The following is a 9546-nucleotide window of genomic DNA, read 5'->3' on the forward strand; positions in this document are numbered from 1 at the left end:
ATTAAATTACTCTCCACTCTTTGGGAGTTTGTAGACATAGAGAGGATGCATCTAGCTAGGCATGGCCACCGGTTCAGTTCTAACCGGAACCGAACCTGTCACGACCCATTTCCGTGGGCCGGACCGGCACTAGGGCCCAGGTAAGCTTAAGGCCCCCGAGGCCCGTAGTAAGCCTAAATTATTCAATCTGTCTACATGATTCTCCTAATTTCAACAAAACAGTAAGCCCATATGACTTAAGATATAAGTTTTATAAAATTTTCAAACATCTGGCCCAATATCAAATAATACATAAAATTTAACCAGGGCCTATTCACAATAACTCATAATTACAATAAGGGCTTACTAGTTTACCTACAGTTAATTGCACAATAATTAATTTATAGCGTAGTGCTAACAATAAGGCCCAATTTAAATACACAGCCCTATAACTGCGGAGTCCAAAAAAAAAATCTGATAAAAGAATAATTTATACATTCAAAATTAAATATCAAGAATATAAAGTTTACATTTATAACTCTGCGGAGAAGATTGCAGAGCTTCAGTCGGATCAACTGCTTCCTAGTACCTGGGAGGTTTGGAGAGAAGGGGGTGAGTTTTGCAACTCAGTGAATAATAATAAATAATACACACCACATACAGTCAAGCAAAATGCACCCTACTATACTGAATGAACATACAACAGTCAACCATATGACATTACATCAGCACCCACAAACAATATCACCTTCAAATAATCACATCACGTGGAAATTAGTCAGTGGCGTCACCTAAATCCCCGACGAGCCGTCCTCTCAAACAGCCCATCCTCTCAAACATGTGCACCCGGGGAGCCAATCCCCCATATCTGGCCGACCGGTCTAATCCTCACTTGACCAGTCCTCTCAATATTTTATTTTTACATTCTCTCTTTTCTTTTCCATATCATCAACATCATTTCATCAGTTCATCAGGTGCACACGGGGGCGCCGATCTCCCATTTACCCGGCCGACGGTCCACTTTCATCAGTTCATCAGGATCCTTATTTATCGACCGTCCTCACAAACCCATGGTGACCCACTTCATCCCAACTCCACACAAACAGAGCACAGTATATACACAGCACAAATAATCAAACAATTCATTTATCATAATACACCAATTTCATCCAAATGCACAATTATGCACAAGTATAATTATAGTGATCATAACATAATAAATATGAGAAAATACAATATGTAAATATATAAAAATGTAATGTTATGCAAATGCAGTGTTGATATGCATTATTTATTATTACTCACAGTGATGGAGAGCGAAGTTCTAGCTTTGATTCTGTCCTGGAGGAGCACTAGATGGACCCGGGCGATCTAAGAAATTTAAGAATGACACAAAACAAAAGTAACTACATCAGATAAAGCATTTCTTTACCACTCTTAGAATTTTATTTTAAACTCTTAATTTTTCTACGTAATCTAATCTCGATATTAATTTCTTTTCTATAATAAATTTTATTTCTCTACCGAACTCTATTTTATTTATTTCTTCTGAAATCTATTTTATTTTCTTTTATTTTCTACTCTCTATAAATAATTAAATTTCTATAATGAATTTTATTTGCTACCGAAATTCATTTTATTTCTACCGAAATTTCGGCAGCATCTCCCCTAAAAATTGGATTTTCCACCTGTTAAAATATCAACAATTTATCTAATAACTCCAAACCACACAGCCCATCCATCGGGCAATCAATCAATCAATTCAATTTTCTCATCCTCCATCCGAAAATCCATATCAACATTACCTTTAATTCTCAATTCTTCATTTCATTCCATTCATGATATTATCATCAAAATTGCTCAATAAATTAATCAAAGGATTTTAAGTGAATCAACATTTATATTATAAATCAATACTGAAAATTAAATTAACTAAATTAATTAACTACAATAATAAAATTAATTTAAGTAACTAAAATTAGTAGCATTAATTTTATTACCCCAAAATATAATCTTTTGTCGAATTTCGCTAGATCGGGGATTTTCACGCGTGCCGGATCGGAGAGCAGTGGCTGTCGGTGGTCGGAGGCACGCTAGAGCGGCGGCAGAGGCGCGATCTGTTGTGGCGGAGCAGCAGGGCACGGTGGTGGCGCGACAAGGTGGAGACTGTGCTGCTGTTGTGCGCTGCGCAATCTGGCAGAGGGCGGAGCTACTGGCAGTGGCGCGCGAAGGAGCAGTGAGGCGGTGCGACTGGCGGCGTGGAGTGGCGGCGAGGTGGCCCGCGAGGGCTGGGTGGCGCGCGATAGATCTGCTGTCTCTCGCCAGTCACACGCAGACAGACGCAGGGAAGAAGAAAGAAAAGAAAAGAAAGAAAGAAAGAAAGAAGAAGAAGAAGAAGAAGAAGAAGGGAGGAGGAGGCGCAGTGGCTGTGTCGGTGGAGTGGAGTTGAGGCGCTGGTGAGGGTGACGAGTAGAGGTGCAGCGCTGGAGATAAAAAAAAATGGAATTTTCTAGATGGTTTGGGTCGAACCGGTTCGATTCGGTTCGATTCGACCCATATCTTTGGTTTTCATTTGGTTTTCGGCTTTTTCAGTCGGTTTTCGGTTCGGTTTCTCACAGTGTTCGCATTAAAATATTGAAATAAATTTCCAGGCTGTCGGTTTATTAAATTTAATTGGAAAATCTTTGAAAATAAAAAATTCGGGTTGTTTCAGTCTTCCCCCCTTATAAAAATTCGTCCTCGAATTTTGAAAATAATAAGAAACTAGGATGCAACAGTTGTTTACTACAATGGTGGTTGTGCTTCTCACATAATGATGCAACTGTTAAAAGTTATCACCATAGTTAATTTAAACTTGAGTTGTACTATATCTACAAGTCAAGTCGAGTAAAACATTCATAACCCAAGGCACAGATTTGACTCTAGTATTCACTGTTAAGCGTAAGAATTTAAGTTCCTCATAACCTCTGCTCAAGTAAGGGTTATAACTCTCATTAGCTATATATCATGTGACCTATATTGATGTATCGCCTCATTTATCTCTCACTAGCTATTATAGGCAACGATCGTTTCTCAATAAGATACTCATACACAAACCAAGCATTAAATCTTCTGATACTCGCATCCACATATCCAAATTTACTACTATTCCAATTTAGGATCCTTATTATTATTATTATCAAGTTCTACCATTAAGTACCATTCGATCCTTTCCAATTAAAGAGAACAAATTCATTGCACTACCACAAGCTTATTTCAACAGAATCATGACATTTCTCTAACTAATTGCTATCAACTGATAGGAGATCCTGACTTCTATCCCAATCTCATCACATATTTATCAACTTAACCATTTTCCAACGAAGATAGATATACAATCTCATTTCAAATCCTACTAATGAGAATTCATACTATACCATTTCTTAACTAATTATGACAAGAACTTATGCAACTAGTCAAGTTAGCTGTTGACATGCCAAATATTCTTAATGTATTTTCTAAAATATGCACACACCATTCTATTACACTCAACTCCATAAAGAAGTCTAGCCAACATTTTTTTTTTATCTTGCTCAAGATGTAAAATTCTCCAAACCGTATTTTATATCCAATTTACCTAGGTCTACGTATCCAGATATCCTAAACAAGTAGTGCCTTTTGCTCTAGCTAAGTATGAGATTAAGGATATTAAACCTATAATCCAACTCCTGATTAAACTATGTCCTTTGTTTTATGTTTCTTCTTACCCATGAATACCTAAGAATATTCAGATAATAATATCATTGGGTTATTCTTTCTCTCCAAGTTTGTCTATCACCTCCAAATTCGTAAAATTTATACCTAATACAATCTAGGAATATCCTCAACCATAATTATGTTCTCTCTATATTCTTTACTCCAAACAAGGTTAATTCCTCATTGAATCCTTCAACATCAGAGTTGCAATGTACCATTCCTCGAATGGACCTAACTAATTAAGTATTCTCTTAAACCATAAGATCTGTCACAAACTGCCATTTATAACACAATTCTATTCATTCAATCATAATTTCCACCAATTGCTAAGAAATTCAGAATAGCTTTACATCGACTCCAAATCATATATGAATGACTCTCATCCTAATTGATATCTCAATCATTCCATGAGCAAATTTTAAATTAATAAATTACCATATTAACACACTTAAGTTGGTCTTCAAGTATAGTGAAGATGTAATCTTAGACCATCTTGTTAACACATCCGATAATCTTATAATTCATGTTTTCAGTTTTTGAATACTTGTGTGTATTCTTCTCCCTAAAATTATCCCAAATTCACTTGTTTATTCTTACACAAATCTCAATATTCCAAATGAACAGTAAATTAAAACCCAGTTAGTTCATTGATATATAAAATACTCCAGATACCCTTCTGTTCCCTAGAGGCGTAATTATATCTCCCTTTCTCCATCCAATAAACTAAGTAACTTACAAAAATGCACTAAGTAATAGGAATTTCTTATTCTAACTACTTTGCATCAAGACATTACATTTATTCATATTCATCGTCATCTCAAGCTGAATCTCATGATTCTTCATCAACTCTTATTTCAAGTTATTAGTATTAATAACACTTATCACTTGTACATAATACATTTATAAGCTCAATATATGGATTCAATTAATATAACTCATAAAACTATTTTCTAACTACATATTCTAAACTAATTATTCTAAAGCATCTTTTAATTTTCTAAATTTTCATAAATCTTAAATTTATTTACCGCATCAAATTACTATTCATGATCATTTAAATTCTTAATATCCACCTTATCTCTATTCTCCATGAGATATAACAAGAAACTTTTCAATTATACAAATATTATTCTCCTCTATTCTTTATATTCAAATTATGTTCAAATTATATTCAACCTATAATTTTCCTAATATAATTATCACCCCAATATAATAGCGTTTTAATCCCAAAACCACTAATTGCCTTTGTTATCTTTTACTTTTATTTTATTATACTTGGTCCATAGACTTAGTCTGACTTATTAAACATCCTACATGTACTAGGATCTAAATTATATCCTGTCTAATACACTCACTACATACTAAACTTTCACTGTATTAATTCCTAGATTATACTAACTATCCTTTAATTATATATACCACCCTCGTAATTCTATAAACGATCAACCTCATCGCCCCACTTATCATTTTTCTACCAGACATTCCTTTATATTCCTGAATGTCCTTAAGATTAGGTCCATAACTCTTTCATTACTTGTAAATACTCCTATTAACTATTAGTCAATCTTTTTATCAATTCTTGATCAATTTGTCTTAAAATTTATTCTCGTATAAGCATAGTGAGATCAACGCGAACCACAATTTTTCCTACACTCGTGAAATCCCAAAATATAAAAATCTTTATCTTAGATCCTCTGATGTATCATTATTCCTATTTGCATCAAATTTTCTAACAATTATCCTTAATTTGTCAAACCTCTAATTACTAGCTATCCTCATTTAAATCACATTAATTCATATTCCTCACCTTTATGTATTTGATTCTTTTCTTAATATTCATTCAGTAACAGGACTAGATCCATTCTTACTTATCTACTTCATTGGTATAACATCAATTCAATAATTGGATAATTACCTCTCCAGGTCTGATGTCATTCATCAATACACTTAATCATCATGCCCCACTATTTACATAACATAATTACCTTGATTCCCTTATAGAATTGTTCCTCGGATCATAGAATCCCCCATTGAATAAAAATCATTGTTTGTACTTTACATACCATCGAGTGTGCAACAATTATTTTAAACATCAAATTTTAAACATCAAAAGACTAAATACCATTAGATAAACCATAAGATTCCACAAGCCACACAATATCCACCACTAAGTACATAAAGATTAGAGTAATTTATCTCTTACTGAAAATCGCGATTTACTTTTCTTTTAACCACAATAATTTATATTATTCCCTATATTCACACCCTAAAAAAAATAGTTGATGAATACAACAATACACTTTGCTCTACCAAGCAGGGATTATTCATAAATAAAACTTACTTCATATAATAATTCCACCAATATTATTCTTTATGAAAAATACTCATCACCATTATCATATCAAATCACACCAAATCCTTCAATATTCAGACCTTATAAAAATCATGTATATCCATTCCATCCAGAAAAATATTTATCTCAATAATTATAATAAATTCCACCAACCAACATCATGTAAATATCACCAAATACATATATTAATTCAAGGCACCACTTAAATAGATTCTAATGTCCTTAAATCCGAACCATTTAGTTCTCTTAATAAATAATTAGCAACTCATTCTCAATTCCACAGGCACACATATACACACATTCCTGCATTTTTATATATGTATTCCATATTCAACACGTATTAAATAAAAATAGCACACTTTCATCATCTAACTTCAACTTATTAATCCTATATAACTTATCTTCTTACCTACTTAAATTATATATGAATATTATTTATTCCATAGAAGGATTCTAGTTTACGTTTAAACCATCCCCTTAGCATCATTAGCTAAATCACATCTCTAGAGGACAAGGATACAAATTTTAATTATTAAACAACTTGACTTTAACCTGACTGCGAACAACGCTGAAGAGGAAAGCAAGAAAGACTATGTCAAGACATGACAGGAATTACTCCGCAGTTACATCTAGACTTATGAACTTTTGCTCTGATACCACCTTTGTCACGACCCATTTCCGTGGGCCGGACCGGCACTAGGGCCCAGGTAAGCTTAAGGCCCCCGAGGCCCGTAGTAAGCCTAAATTATTCAATCTGTCTACATGATTCTCCTAATTTCAACAAAACAGTAAGCCCATATGACTTAAGATATAAGTTTTATAAAATTTTCAAACATCTGGCCCAATATCAAATAATACATAAAATTTAACCAGGGCCTATTCACAATAACTCATAATTACAATAAGGGCTTACTAGTTTACCTACAGTTAATTGCACAATAATTAATTTATAGCGTAGTGCTAACAATAAGGCCCAATTTAAATACACAGCCCTATAACTGCGGAGTCTAAAAAAAAAATCTGATAAAAGAATAATTTATACATTCAAAATTAAATATCAAGAATATAAAGTTTACATTTATAACTCTGCGGAGAAGATTGCAGAGCTTCAGTCGGATCAACTGCTTCCTAGTACCTGGGAGGTTTGGAGAGAAGGGGGTGAGTTTTGCAACTCAGTGAATAATAATAAATAATACACACCACATACAGTCAAGCAAAATGCACCCTACTATACTGAATGAACATACAACAGTCAACCATATGACATTACATCAGCACCCACAAACAATATCACCTTCAAATAATCACATCACGTGGAAATTAGTCAGTGGCGTCACCTAAATCCCCGACGAGCCGTCCTCTCAAACAGCCCATCCTCTCAAACATGTGCACCCGGGGAGCCAATCCCCCATATCTGGCCGACCGGTCTAATCCTCACTTGACCAGTCCTCTCAATATTTTATTTTTACATTCTCTCTTTTCTTTTCCATATCATCAACATCATTTCATCAGTTCATCAGGTGCACACGGGGGCGCCGATCTCCCATTTACCCGGCCGACGGTCCACTTTCATCAGTTCATCAGGATCCTTATTTATCGACCGTCCTCACAAACCCATGGTGACCCACTTCATCCCAACTCCACACAAACAGAGCACAGTATATACACAGCACAAATAATCAAACAATTCATTTATCATAATACACCAATTTCATCCAAATGCACAATTATGCACAAGTATAATTATAGTGATCATAACATAATAAATATGAGAAAATACAATATGTAAATATATAAAAATGTAATGTTATGCAAATGCAGTGTTGATATGCATTATTTATTATTACTCACAGTGATGGAGAGCGAAGTTCTAGCTTTGATTCTGTCCTGGAGGAGCACTAGATGGACCCGGGCGATCTAAGAAATTTAAGAATGACACAAAACAAAAGTAACTACATCAGATAAAGCATTTCTTTACCACTCTTAGAATTTTATTTTAAACTCTTAATTTTTCTACGTAATCTAATCTCGATATTAATTTCTTTTCTATAATAAATTTTATTTCTCTACCGAACTCTATTTTATTTATTTCTTCTGAAATCTATTTTATTTTCTTTTATTTTCTACTCTCTATAAATAATTAAATTTCTATAATGAATTTTATTTGCTACCGAAATTCATTTTATTTCTACCGAAATTTCGGCAGCATCTCCCCTAAAAATTGGATTTTCCACCTGTTAAAATATCAACAATTTATCTAATAACTCCAAACCACACAGCCCATCCATCGGGCAATCAATCAATCAATTCAATTTTCTCATCCTCCATCCGAAAATCCATATCAACATTACCTTTAATTCTCAATTCTTCATTTCATTCCATTCATGATATTATCATCAAAATTGCTCAATAAATTAATCAAAGGATTTTAAGTGAATCAACATTTATATTATAAATCAATACTGAAAATTAAATTAACTAAATTAATTAACTACAATAATAAAATTAATTTAAGTAACTAAAATTAGTAGCATTAATTTTATTACCCCAAAATATAATCTTTTGTCGAATTTCGCTAGATCGGGGATTTTCACGCGTGCCGGATCGGAGAGCAGTGGCTGTCGGTGGTCGGAGGCACGCTGGAGCGGCGGCAGAGGCGCGATCTGTTGTGGCGGAGCAGCAGGGCACGGTGGTGGCGCGACAAGGTGGAGACTGTGCTGCTGTTGTGCGCTGCGCAATCTGGCAGAGGGCGGAGCTACTGGCAGTGGCGCGCGAAGGAGCAGTGAGGCGGTGCGACTGGCGGCGTGGAGTGGCGGCGAGGTGGCCCGCGAGGGCTGGGTGGCGCGCGATAGATCTGCTGTCTCTCGCCAGTCACACGCAGACAGACGCAGGGAAGAAGAAAGAAAAGAAAAGAAAGAAAGAAAGAAAGAAAGAAAGAAGAAGAAGAAGAAGAAGAAGAAGAAGAAGGGAGGAGGAGGCGCAGTGGCTGTGTCGGTGGAGTGGAGTTGAGGCGCTGGTGAGGGTGACGAGTAGAGGTGCAGCGCTGGAGATAAAAAAAAAAATGGAATTTTCTAGATGGTTTGGGTCGAACCGGTTCGATTCGGTTCGATTCGACCCATATCTTTGGTTTTCATTTGGTTTTCGGCTTTTTCAGTCGGTTTTCGGTTCGGTTTCTCACAGTGTTCGCATTAAAATATTGAAATAAATTTCCAGGCTGTCGGTTTATTAAATTTAATTGGAAAATCTTTGAAAATAAAAAATTCGGGTTGTTTCAGAACCGTACTATAGACGAACCGGAACCGGACTGGAACCAGCGATTCATAATTTTGAACCGGAACCGGCGGTTCAAGGGCTGATTAAGGTTCATGTGAATCTTAAAATATGAATCGGAACCGGCGGTTCCGGTCCGGTTCGAACCGGATGCAAAAAAAAATTGTAGCTTAAAATTTTTATAAAAAAATTTATATTACTTGATTTGA

The 9546-nt window shown here is 35.1% G+C and overlaps 1 long non-coding RNA gene across 1 annotated transcript; it reads right to left on the reverse strand.

Annotated features, from left to right (window-relative positions):
* Nucleotides 1–232: 232 nt before the first annotated feature.
* On the reverse strand, nt 233–9336 carry LOC105636604 (uncharacterized). Its single transcript, XR_016322685.1, has 5 exons — nt 8614–9336; nt 7919–7984; nt 7144–7202; nt 1285–1350; nt 233–568 (listed from the first exon to the last, which is right to left on the reverse strand). It is a non-coding gene; the product is annotated as an uncharacterized LOC105636604 (long non-coding RNA).
* Between the last annotated feature and the right edge of the window lie 210 nt (nt 9337–9546).

Source organism: Jatropha curcas, chromosome 1, assembly GCF_041381405.1.
Source record: "Jatropha curcas cultivar XTBG-Jc1 chromosome 1, XTBG_Jcur_1.0, whole genome shotgun sequence".
Taxonomy (NCBI): Eukaryota; Viridiplantae; Streptophyta; class Magnoliopsida; order Malpighiales; family Euphorbiaceae; genus Jatropha; species Jatropha curcas.